Here is a 14,111-nt window from a genome sequence, read left to right as displayed (position 1 = left end):
GCGGATTCCATCATAGTATTAATTGCATTTAATCGTATACAGGGGTGGGCAGTAAGTAGGAATTCACTTGTGCCCCTATAAATAGACACAATAAAACTGTGGTTGTTGGGTTAGGAGGTTTATGCTTGTAATGTGTAGCTCGGTAAGTAAATGCTGATAGTCGTGTGTAAAGATTGGATACAGTTCTACCCTTCATCAACTGCCTATCTGGAATATAAAAAGTAGGTCAGGTGATCAAACATTTGGCCAAATATGTAGATTTTAAGGAGACAATTAAAGGAGGAGAGAAAGGAGAGGTGGTCAGGGAGGGAATTCCAGAGCTTAGGTCTGGTTCGCCATTGGCTTAGTAGGGACGATATAATACAGCAAGTGAAAAACTATATTATTACTCCATCCAGGAAAGCGCAGTCATTCAGGCCAGTGATTGCGATATTTATATTCTTGCCAGCAACATTGGCATAAACCACCTCCTTAAGCAGATCTCAAAATCTCAAGAGACAGCAGCACCTGATTAATGGGACAAAATAGAAACTTGACTGATAGGACCAGACTTCACCTTGGAATATATCGCTGAAAGCTACTGACAAAAAATGGCCTGTGGCATCGCCGTTCTTTTTGATAGTAAAAGCGCCCGCAGGCAAAGCTTTTTATACCAATTTAACAGAATCTTGTGTCCACAATGCATTCAGGAGAGATTTATCAATTTGGATTAAGGTCAGAAGCTAATGGGGAAATTCCCTTACAAAGGAAATGTTCTCCATTACCAATTGATTATCAATATATTCAGATCCATTCTAATGGTATTTGCTTGATTGAGATGATCCAATAAATGAACGCATTATACTTTGACTGATCAACAGGGTTCAAACTTATGCAGATACATTGATGTACGTGTGATCATTCATTAAAATGGCGCCAATTATAGGAACATGGGAACAGGAGGAGTTGACCTTTTAGCCTCTTAAGCCTGTTGAATGAGATCGTGTCTGATCTATAACCTAATTCTATATACCCATCTTTTCCCATATCCCTTAATAGCTTTGGTTAATTAAAAATTACCTCAGATTTAAGATTAGCAATTGACCCAGCATCAACTGTCATTTTCAGAAGAGAGTTCCAAAATTCTACCACCCTTTGCATGCAAAATCACTCCCAAGTACACTCCTGACAGATCTGGCTCCAATTTTTACACTATGTCCTCTAGTTCCAGAATTCCCAACGCGCAAATATAGTTTCTCTCTAACTATCCTATCAGTTCCCCTTAATAGCTTGAATACTTACAATAAATCGCCCCTTAAACTTCCAAATTCCAGTAACACAACCCTAGTTTGTGTAATCTTGCCTCATCATAACTTGGAGTCTTGGTATCATACTGGTAAATCTGTGCTGCACTCTCTCCGAAGCCAATATGTCCTTCCCAAGATGTGGTGCCCAGATCTGGACTAACCCAGGCTTGTAGAGACAGCTTCATTAACATTTTTGACATCATGAACTTTACTGGGAACCTTACAAGCCTTCGAGGGACATTTCCAACAGACAGGAAATACTTGGGAAGACTTCTTTAAAAAAAAAGTGGTGAATGACATATGACCTGCAGGCCATTAACAAAGAGTACTGATCTATGATGGGCAGACAGAATAAAACCATTCTGTACTCTTGCACGTCAAAGAATAAAAGCATCTCAGAAGGAGAGAAGTGTTTGACTTTTGAAAACCCCTGAACCCTTCAACATGATCGTTTCTGTAATGAAAAACATACAAGCTTCCAAAACCTTAGAGATCTTTTCCTTAGATGATAAACTAGTTAAAGGAAGTAACAATTTTGACAGCTGCTTGATCACCATTTATCACATGTAAAGACAACCTTAGAGATTTTAAAATACCTGTCTGCTCTCAAAAATAGGTTAGTTGGATATTATGTTACTTTATACCACACATAAACTGAATGTCAATGATTTATTCGTAGTGAACTTCTAAAGCCATTATTTTTAAAAATAATTCCCTCCAACAAGATTTACTTAACTCACACCCAATGGTAATTTAAACAGTCTTCCCTTGTCGGTTTTCTCTCAGTCCCACTACGTATTTTTCAGGATTTGAAATTGTAGAGGAGATGAAATATTTTTTTTAAAAATGGAAATTTTACAAATGAGAATTTTGACATTCTGAATGTACAAAACAGCCAATCAATCTTCAGAATGCACGAAATGGAAAGTAACATTATTCCTCCAATCAGTACAATTGATCTTGGGGTAGGGGGGGGGGGGGACAAAACATATCCAGAATTTTTCCTTATTGGTTAGTGGCTTTTGTTGGCACCTGTATGTGTGCTTGTTGAATGGAGTCAGAGCTGTGTTCAACTGTGATTCAATAACCTAACTTTCATTATTTGCGTTCACATGTGAGCATCGGTCAGGAAGTAATGGGCACTGCTACCACCTGTGGGACTAGATGTCTTCTTAAGTTACTAACTCCAGGACAGATGGGGAGGAAGGAAGAACAATGAGGGGAAATGTGTTTTTTTTAATTGTCATAATAAACAAGAACACAAAAGATCCTGTAGTTTATAGAATAAACCACTTGTGTATAATTGCCCTGTTGATCCAAATAAAGTACCAAATCCAGTGATGTAAGCCACTGCATTTAAAGTATCATTGCATAAACAACCCTCTCCAAGTAGTTTCTTGGTTTATTTACAAATTCACATGGCATTAAACTGTACATTTGTTCCTGTCACTTTTATACTTGTTCAATGAAGAAAATAGCTAAATCTGGGGTGCATTTTATTTGGAAGGGCTAAAATAAAAAATGTATGTGAATGAGGAAAATATTAATCAGTGATTATGCCAAATCTATGCCACAGCTTTATAAAATTACATCCACATATATTTTAAGAAAAGGAACTTGAACAGCAGAAATTCCAGTACTACCCCACAGGATTGATAGGAAGAGTCATGGAAATCGCTTAGTGGTCAAGCCTATAATATTTAGATGTATGGTCAAACTCACTGATGGCTATTAGCGTAGTGTTCTGCACAAGTATTTCACAATGATGTACAGTCATACAATGATGGATTGCACTACCCTTTTACAAGCCACCAGTGCATTTTCCCTTACAGCCAGAAAGACATTTCTTACTGGAATGCCTCAATAGGCACTTTCAAAATGCCGAGGTAAAACATGAAAAATGCTAGGGTTGTATAAAAGCCCTCTGTAATGACTGCCAATGACTTGACTAACAACTTCAGCAGCTGGATCAGAAAGCTTAAAGTAATAGGATCAAGCTTCAGGAGTGGAGAGAGTGGTGAGGGGAGGGACGTTGAAGAGGAACAGCAGAGATAAAGATTACTCGAGATATCCAACAGGGGAAGAGAGGCAAATAACAACAGGAGATCAGTTACAAAATTGTCCAGTGACTGATGTGCCATAAAATCAAAGTCTGCTCTAGGAAACCCTGGTAAGGAGCAAGCTGATGAGGGACAATTAAGAAGTTTGATTAAAGCTGGGTCTTTCCTGCCTACTAAAGCTTTCTAGATTGACAGCACTTTTCAAAAATCATCGCCCTGCTACCAAAGCAGGTTAAAAAACAGACTTTACCTCATTGGACAGATAACTGCATTTTCTACCTGCTTTAATTTCAATGCAACATGATTTACAACAGATGCAATAGGTATGTCAGAACGTTGCTGTACTTAACCATGAGGCTTGTGGCAGCAGTTAAAAGTAAGGATGCATAACAATAAAAATGAAAATATTTTCTAATAAAGTTAGCAAAAAACCTCTTAAAATCACACCAGTGAAAGATAAAATGCACAAAAGGAAAATACTTATTCTTTCCAGAACATTGTGGAAAATAACTCTAAAAATGGTGCATATGCACTGCACGTATAGGGTTAGGGTTATGCCAATCATTTTGCAATCAAAATACTATTGAAATGGTTCAATACACAGAACTATAATTCATTCTGCACAGTCAACATATTACTCTGCAAAGCAATGAAAACAGCTACCTAAAAGTATGACATGTTAGATATTCCAATTGTTAGCCAATACATGTTTCAACAGCCGAGCCAAGAAATTCATTTGAGTCACTGCAGAAGAGTCAGTCTTCTATAGAATATAATCGGAATAAAATAAACCAGACAAACACCTATCTTGTTGGCACTTTGATTAATTAAGTTCAATTATCGTCAAGGCATGATACCAGAAACAAAACAATTATCTTATCAAACTAGTACAGACCAGTTGGGCCAAATGGCCCGATTCTATGCTGTAAATTCTGTGTAACTCACCGAATCAAAAAGCTGGATTTCAAAAATGCATATTTTTCTTTTAAACAACAAAATGGCTGAATTTAGTGGAACCGCGGGAACCCCGCCTTGGTCCTTTGTAGCTCCACTCCGCCGGTGCAATTCAATGGCACTCAGACAATTAACGGCCAGGCATCAGGGTCCCTATCCCTTGAAAGGGATCCCACTTCCCAAAGCTGCCAGCCAATCAGAGGACCAGTAACTCAGTCGTATTGGCAGCGCCACAAGAAGCTGTTGCCACTGCCGGTACTACACCAGGTAAGGGACCAGGCTCATTGCTGGAGCCTCAGACCCCAGATAAGAGTGGCGGGGTGGCCCCGGTGAGGGGGAGGTGTGGGTGGTCATTGGGGAGTGGGCGGGAGAGCTGCCTTTTCAATAAGAGCCTTCTGTAGGCCACAGATTACCCACAGAGGAGTAGGCCCCCCCGCAAGGTTTTGTTGTACTGGGAGACTTCCCTGCGTGGCGGAGGCCCCTCCCTCCACCATTGGTGTAATTCCAGTAACTGCGAGAAGGGGCCCTTGAGTGGCCACTTAAGGGCCTCAAATGGTCTCTGGGCAGGAAGGCCGCCTTCGACCTTCTCCACCCCCGACTTAATTACAGGTTGATGGGAAGGGGATGTGCCCTCCGCCCCCACTTTCTGTCGCTATTCTATGGGGCCCCCCCGCCTCCCAGTCTGTCTCCAGCGGGCCCATTAAATTATGTCCAAAGTGTGCACAATTTAGCAATCCAACTGCAGCACAAGTTGGACCAGGATGTTCAAACTGCAAGTCATGGGCTTCATGCAGTTACCAGGTTTGCCTCCAGACCGTCTGACATTGCAGTGGCCCAGATCCAGCAAGCTGTACTGGGATGTCAATTGGGGACATGCAGCTTGCTGGCAGCACATTTCTGAGGCTCTGGCTTCAAAATTGGCAGGGTCTCTCCCTGGAGGGATCAGGCGGCTGGTCGGCCCACAAGCTTGGTGGCCATCTGCCCAATAGTTAAAATCACCGTGTCTGTATTTTAGAATACCTCAAAGGTTCACCCACACACTTTCCCCTCATCTCTAGGGTCTGGGCCATGAGCTCCATTGCATTTCCAGAGACTGAAGATTTCATAATTGAACACTTTCTACCAGTTGGTATACTACAAGCTTCACAAGGTTCTAATGCCTTTGTGTATATGTTACTTCAGTGGACTACAACTTTCATGATGCAGCTTAAGGTAGCCACTCTCACTTAACTGTGTAGGAAGGGTAAGACTTTCAAACAGCAGGTTGAGGTCTACATTATGAATAGAGTGTCTCGCTTTACTCAAAACAATTTCTGCTACTTTAATACCACATTCTAAATCTCCGACTCGGCAATTACTATTTTTCACTCGCAGGCACAGTTTTTAGATTGGAAATTAGATTGGTGGGGTTGGTAAATCTTTGAGAAGGATGTTAGGCACTACATGCATTCAGATTGGTGTTATATTGCCAGGACAGTATCCGTCTTTCTTAGCAATGACTCACGCTAGCCATGCCTGTGTTAATGCTTTGAGACACAGAGCGCAGTCCTAACTGTGTTTCTACAAGTCAGTTCAAAAAGACACACAGTTCTTAAATAGATTAACTAAATTCAAAAAGATCAGCTGAAATCTGTACTCAAAGCACATGGGTACTTCATTTAAAATTCGCCGATACTTTTTCTCCACAACACATCAAAGCTTAAATCCCCATCATGCTTCACCTTTGATTAATTCCCCAGAGGAATGCAGATCCTAGAACCAAGTTTTCCCATCCCTGACAAAACGCATGTACTGAACACCTGCAATATGCTTTCAATGAGCCAGTAACCAGTGAATTACATGGAATTTACAGCACAGAAAGAGGCCACCCATCCAACTGGAAGTTGCAACAACACTCCGCCCCTCCAATTTTCTTGCCTCCTTTCCTGAAGGCTGGACACAGTTTCATGGCAATCAGCAGCCCATAATACTTCACACCCTCATTCTTCACATGTGACATTGACTCCTAATCCATGATGCCTTACATTTATAATTCTAATCCTCATCTTCAAATCACTCCATGGTTTTGCCCATCACAGTCTGTGTAACTTCCTCGCCCATCACAGTCTGTGTAACTTCCTCCTGCTCTACAACCCTGAGACTTCTGGCCTCCTGTCCATCCCCTACTTCTTTCACTCCACTAGTGGTGTCTGTGCCTTCCGCCACCTTGACCCTAAAATCTAGAATTCCCTGTCCAAAACTCATTGCCTCCTGCTCTTCCTTCAAGATGTGGCTTAATACCTACCTCTCTGACCAACCATTCGGTCATCTGTCATAATGCTTCCTTCTTTGGCTCGGTGTAACTTTTGTCCAATTACATTCCTGTGAAGATTTACCTTGTTGAAGGTGCTATATAAATGCAAGTTATCATTGAGTATCAGTGATATGCAGCATGGAGGGCATCGGCATTGAGTGTCGTGAGATTCCTATTTCACCGAAAGTATACACTTTCTAGAAAGACACTCGGTGTGAAGGAATCTGGCCATAACGAGGGGTTATGAGTTTAAAGAGAGTTATTTTCCTATGTTTATGTTTAGCTTAGAGATACAGCAATGAAACAGGCCCTTCGGCCCACCGAGTCTGTGCCGACCATCAACCACCCATTTATACTAATCCTACACTAATCCCATATTCCTACCACATCCCCACCTGTCCCTATATTTCCCTACCACCTACCTATACTAGGGGCAATTTATAATGGCCAATTAACCTATCAACCTGCAAGTCTTTGGCATGTGGGAGGAAACCGGAGCACCCGGAGGAAACCCACGCAGACACAGGGACAACTTGCAAACTCCACACAGGCAGTACCCAGAATCGAACCTGGGTCGCTGGAGCTGTGAGGCTGCGGTGCTAGCCACTGCGCCGCCCCAAATTAGGGATTAAAAACAATTAAAAGTAGGGTTCATCTTCCTAAAAGAAGAAAAAAGTTCATAGGCATGCCGCTGACATGCCTCTTATTGAAGAGCTTGCCTCGTCTTAGAACATACAGGCAGCTTCTGATAAAAGGGATTCACTCCTAAGTCACGAACCTCATCACACGCTAAAACATTGATAACACAGTTTTACAAAACAAATGATCCCGTAAGCTAACACAATGTAATAGTTGATAAGATGGTTTTATGCAGACAGCCCCAAACCAGTCAACTGAATTTTTGACAAAACTGATCAAATCTAAGAAACTGAATTATAATCTTGAAACAGTTAGATGACTAATGGATTTTGACCACCATGAGTGCCTCACAGCTTGCTGTTAGCCTAGCCCTTCATAGAAATCAAAGAAGGTGGATCTTAACTAGAAATTAACAGTTATACAGCCCTATTTGGAAAATAAAAGGGGGAGAATTGATGGATATCTTAAATATTGTTACTGTAACAATATTTAGGTTTAAAAATTGGATTCTCTGCTAGAAACAAGATTACATTTTCTTTTCCTAGAGCTATTAACGTTGTGATTGACTGTCTCACCAATTGTGATTTGCACATTTGGTTGTTTAATAAACTTTAATACAGTTCAGAAATTATGGTGTCTCACATAGTCTCCTGTATTGCTAACTCGACAACCTGTCTCCATACACTCTTTGGCGGGGAGGTACATTACTGAGGGATTTTGGGACCGTATAAGATCTGGGTTATTATAATCTGGCTGAGACTTATTAAAAAGGCTATCTGGAGGATGGTGGTATTCCCAGCTAGTTCCTTTCCTTTAGGGAGAGTTGGATCAGTCCTTCAGAACCATTCAAGCGTCTGTGGGATTTGTCTTTCTCAATCTTAGGTGGGAGTGATCATCTGGGATAGCCCCAAAAAAGGGACTAGGATTATAATCCAGTACAACTGTGTGGCAATCATGAGCGGCAAGTCCAGACTGAAGCTTGCCTTCTCGCAGTGGCTGTTGCTGTGACCGATTGCAGTTAAAAACTAAGATCGGCTAACTCTGCAAAGTCTGGGAATTGGACCCGAGGCTTTCTGGTCTTTATGACTTAAAACCACAGCATGCAGTGCATTTACCCACTAAGCAATTGGAGATCTGCAAAAATTTATCACTTAAGAGCAAATGTAAAATGTCAGCTGAGTTAATTATAAAACCTCAAGTTATTTTGTCTATATTATTGCAAAATATTTGCAGCAACTGAACCAGTTATATATGAGAAACTAGTACAACCAGCTCAGTTTATAATCTAATCAAATTAGGACAATGTTCAAATATTGATATTTCCTTAGAGAAATGCTTTACAAATTGACCTGTCTACATACGATAATTTCAGTCCTCATCTCCGATTTTTGCATGAATATGAAATCAGACATCTAATTTATTTTTGTCATTGTGCATATAATAATTTAATCAAAAATGGTCCAGATTATTTCAAAGATAAAATCTTAATAAAAAAATTGATTTACAAGGTTAATGTTTTACATTTGCTTACTCAAAACTCTATCACATTGTTATGTCAATTTCTAAATTATAAGATTAACATGGGATTGCTATTACTCATAAGTTTGTTATATATAATCACTTTAATTTTACTAAATTCAAATGATTAAAAGGGTTTTTTTATTTATCATTGTGTCATTTATATATTCAAAACAATGTAAGGTAGCAAATACTTTTTGCTGTCAGCATTCACACCATGATTAAAGTGAAAATACCACAAACCTAGAATTTGGAAAGGTAAGGCAAAAGATCACAGGATGATGGAGAGATGGATTTAAAGGAGCAGGGTTTATGTTAATTTGGGCCCAAGTTAGGCATTCTAACATAGACAAATGCAACAATTTGGGAGTTCTCATATGGGTCTGAACCATGCAGATCAAGAGCTTCATTAGGTGACAATGGAGGTGCTACATTTGATTGACCCTCTCAGATAGGGATTATGCATTTTGTTGGATAATAATTTTCTGAAATCCACTAACTGGAGATCTGAGTTTATTATTTTTTTTTAAAACAGATATTTTTAAAAAGACAAGCTGCCAGCAAAGTCATCCTTTCAGCTTATGATCACCTAATTTGCAACACTGTATCCTACACTGCAATGCTTGAGGAGAGAAACAAAATGTCTGCATTTCCCAGCAAGAACCAATACCCAGGAAAGTTTAAAGGAACTATTTGTTCTCTCAGCAAGCAGAGAAATACTAACTGCTACGTTTGAATGACTGGGTGCCCTTCCCCATCTGTGGTTTAAAGCTGGTGTTTTCTGCAGCAGAGGAGAAGCAACTGGACTCTGACATGAGCAGACCCTAAGTGGAGGTCCCTTTCTGTCTCTCTCCATTCCAGCTTGTAAGTTTTCAAATCCTGCTTGTTGACTGATCAGCTTTGCATACTCCGGATACAATCAGAAACCCAATTGCAGGAAATCACCCAGATCGCTATCTCCAAAGCAACCTACTGCATCAGTCATCTACCTCTTCAAACGAAAAGCCTCAGGATCACTGAATTCAGCTAGCAGCCAGCTAAATCACCAAGGTTCACAGACCGTATACCCTTTCTTTAATGGATTCTAATTCAACCAATCTACCTTTCCCCATTCTGTAACCTATTTGTGTGTGCAAACCTCCGGAGCGTGTGAGTGAAAGTTGGAGCTTTATTATTCTCATTCGTTCAGTTTAAGTACAATAAAATTAACCTCTTTGTGAACTCAAGAAAATCTGTCCAATTGATTACTTACTTGCTATGGTCATAACAAGAACCAAACACCTACTTAATTGGCCAGTACATCCACTTTAAGAATGAATTAAACCTGTTGTCGTCAAACAGGCAGAGGGAAAAGAGGGAAGCCCTTCAACCCCTCCTCACTTGACCATAACACAGGAACAGTCAAAAAATGGGTTCCCAGTTAGTAATCAGTTGACATCATACAATGACACAAGGCATGAATTGATCAATGTTTTCAAGGTATTAAGGGGAACTGATAGGGTAGATACAGAGAAATTGTTTCCACTCATTGGGGTATTCAGGACTCGGGGACATAGCCTAAAATTTTGAGAGCCAGGCCTTTTAGGAGTGAAGTCAGGAAACACTTCTACCACTCTTGGCATATAGAAGCTTGGAACACTCTTCCACAAACTGCAGTGGATGCTAGATCAATTTTAAAATGAATATTGGTAGATTTTTGTTAACCAAAGGTATTAAGGGATATGGGACAAAGGTGGGTCTATGAAGTTAAGTCACACAGCAGTCAAGATTTCATTGACTGGTGGTACAGGCTTGTGAGGATAAATGGCCTACTCCTGTTTCTATTTTGCCAAGACGGGATTAGCATTAGCTGCAGTGCCCATCCCCATGGTGAAATAACAGACTCACTACCCAGGTGCACAGAGTAAGAGTAATGGCCACTCGGATGAGTACCTACTATGAAGCATGAATCATCTCCAAGAGAAGAGAGGTAATGGGAAAATTTGGAGAAGAAAACACAAGATTAGTAGCTAAAGTTATTTCTTGTTTGTTTAAAAAAAAAGGAACCTTTAAAAGTATATTTAAAAAAGCTCCACCTTTATATTTTAGGAAGTAACTCTCAAAATCAATAAGAGTTTTCATTTTTAATTAGGCAGTCGCATTAAAAGCAGCTGTTTAAATATTATTTCTGTCTGTATTGTGTGAGTGACATTTGAGACGGGTAAAATTCAGCTGAGCTAAACTGCCATAACAGATAAGACTGGAAGAGACAACTCGTGTCAATACCAAGATTCAAATTTACAGGACTGCAAACGATACTGTCAATCACTTCAGTGTGACATCACTGAAAAGGCTGCTTAACAGTTATGTTTGCTTTTTTTCCTTCCCCCACTATACCTCACCCCCAATCACCGACTTACCAAGTATTATCGCTGCTACATATAATGCTTGGGACAGAATGTTGAATACAAAATTCATAATATGGAAGAAATCCTCTTTTCACCACTTAGGAACAGAATTTCTAGTCCTGCGGGTATGCAAAACTTTCCTTGAAGATAAAATACAGTTCTTAGTATTCTGTTGCCACATGCACAGAACTTGCAATATTTTGACACACAGTGATTTCAGATATCAAACATTTGCAATTCAGTTGATTGTTAAAGCCTCAGGAATGCACTCACAAACATTGAGTAAGTGCATTCTGCAATGCATTGAGATTCCAGATCCCCACTATATCACTATGATTCATTGAAAAATGTCAGTAACTAGACACACACAGCATAAGCTCCATAATCTCTCACATATGCTACAGTCTTCAAAAGCGAGGTCACATATTGTACTTCTGTCCATACATTTAAAAGCCTTACCAAAAGTGCCCTGGCAAGATATCCCATTCCAAAATCTTGTAGGATACCACAGAAAATCTACCATTTTGGAGCAAATCCTTTGGAATCTGTTGTATTTTTCTCAGCAGGTTCTAATATTCATTTTTTTAAAAAAAAAAAGAAAATTCAGTAGGATTGTAAAGCAAGAAAAATGCACACATTGATAAAAATGGACATAAACGTTCAGGGAAATTTGACCAGGCCAATAAACAATTGTGAAAGCTACAACAAAATACCCCTGGTACATTTTAGTTTTCTCCAACACATTTGTAATCATGACAAAAAAGTCAACTCCACAAGCAAACCAAGCCTCTACAAGACAAAATTTTTTAAGCTCATGTGTCCTTATACATGTCTTTGGATTAAGAATTCTCAGTATGGTATACAGTGCAGTGGAGATTGTGTGGGAAATGCACCATGTTCTGTCTTCTCAAACTGTCCAAAACATTCAAGCTAAAACTAACAGATATACCCACAAGTTGAATAATACAACAGTAGAAACAGCAACAACTTATATTTATATAATGTCTTTAATGTAATAAAACATCCCAAGGCACTTCCCAGGGGCATTATAAAGCAATATTAGACACCAAGCCATATAAGGTGATATTAAGGCGATGGCCATAAGCTTGGGTCAAAGAGTTAGGTTTTAAGGAGCGTCTTAAAGCAGGAAAGAAAAGTCGAGCCAGAGAGGTTTAGGGAGGGAATTCCAGAGGTTAAGGCCTAGGTAGCTGAAGGCATGGCCACAAATGGTAGAACAATTAAAAATCGGGGATGCCAAGGAGGCCACAATTAGATTCAGAGTTCATATCCCCAGTCAGAACTAAAACTAACAAAAGTTGTGCTTAATTGCTAGAAGAATCCTTTTAGGTTAAGTCATGCTTTTGAAGTCAGTTTTCACACCTTGTGAAGTGGATTTTTACACCATTTTTCATGTTAATGGTTCAACTATTTTATTTGCCTATTCCACAGTCCATTAACCTACATGCATTAACATCTCCAACTACCAGCCATAGCTAAGAAGCAATTTTTGACTCAATTAAACTTACAAAATCAAAAAAAAAATCCATCCAGGATAAACATCTCCCATCTCTACGGTCTGATTGTGCAGCCAGCTAAGTAAGTGCATTAGTCACAATCACCAAAAACAAGGAGATAGTTAGCTGATGCAATACTGAAAAAAATCATTTACCATACCTAAATCATAAAATGTTAAAAGAAATCCTCTTACATATCACAGACACTTTCTCACAGCTGGTTGTCAAGTACCAAAACTCAATGGTGCTAACTGGGACAGAACATCACAACACAGCATTATGGTGGATTATCAAAAGATTGTGCAAGGAAGCCACACAACAGAATGCCACCTTGCTGTAATAAAAGAGCCACTTCCAATTATGCAGGTGAATCTCCCTACTGGCTGATTGTTACAGAGAGGTCTGTTTGCACACCAGGCAGACAGCACCAGTCACCCAATGTTCTTGGAGTGATGCCCGAGCTTCATGTACATCTGAGCAGTGAGCTGTGAATGCTGAGCCAATGCTCATGGGCAGCTCACTGATTGGAGTAGGCAGGAATCCAATGGCTTTTTACCAAGTTGTGGCAGAGGTTTTTTCTTCCAGATAGAGGTGCAGCGGGGTGGGTGTGCGTGCATGCATGCACTTGGTAACACTGGGAAGGACATGCATAGCAAACTCAATACATTAGTAACTCAAAATTGTGTTGCAGTTCTATGTATGTCAAATAATCTTGATTTAGAATGAGGCTCAATCTGAACCAGGATGGCTCTTCAACCCTTCATGCAGGGGCCTGGCAAAATGGCAATGGCAGGAACGGAGCGGTAACTGTATCTTCGTCATTCTTGGGGTACTGCTCCCCCCACATACCCGCCAGGCTGGGGTACATAAAAAATCGACCCCAGGACATCTAAAAGTTGTTTCAGTTTTCTACTGTACAAATACCTTATGTCAGAGCAATTCCTTCTGATTTTTCCAGAGTGCCATGCACATGTGAAATTAGTCAACAGCAGGCACTTCAGGGTAAATGATACACAACTGCCAACAAGTGCAGAGCATAAATTAGTCTGCAGCCCACCTGCTTCAAGAAAGAGGCATGGTTTTGCGGAGCCTTCAGTAACACAGAAATTGTGAGGGAGGTGGAGCGGGGGAAGAACAAAGAGAAAATAACTAAATAATAAACCAGAATATATTACATGCAATGTCTCCCCCGTCCACAGATTGCTAACCTACTCCACATATATTTCTGTCTGAAGTATGGAATGTGCAACAGTGAGAATATTCTGCAATAGTGCAGATCAGGAAACAGATTACCAAGATCAAGTTACTGTAAAGCTCATACCAAAAAATCTGAGTGATCATGTCAATTATACATAAAAATGATGGATGCTGTGGGTGGACACTGAAGCTGTCATGACCTCAAACTGTGAGTGTACAGCTCAAATAATTTACAAGTGGTAAAAGAGCACAGAGATTGGGTT

At 40.0% G+C, this 14,111-nt stretch overlaps 1 protein-coding gene across 1 annotated transcript in view; it reads right to left on the bottom strand.

The window, feature by feature from the left end:
* Positions 1–14,111, bottom strand: part of LOC137383879 (plexin-A2-like) — a 502,066-nt gene that overhangs the window by 462,289 nt on the left and 25,666 nt on the right. The gene's annotated exons all lie outside the window — the stretch shown is intronic.

The sequence above is a fragment of the Heterodontus francisci genome, chromosome 25 (genome assembly GCF_036365525.1).
Source record: "Heterodontus francisci isolate sHetFra1 chromosome 25, sHetFra1.hap1, whole genome shotgun sequence".
In the NCBI taxonomy this organism is placed as follows: Eukaryota; Metazoa; Chordata; class Chondrichthyes; order Heterodontiformes; family Heterodontidae; genus Heterodontus; species Heterodontus francisci.
Note: the sequence above shows the minus strand (reverse complement) of the source record. Positions and strands in the feature narration are given on the sequence as shown.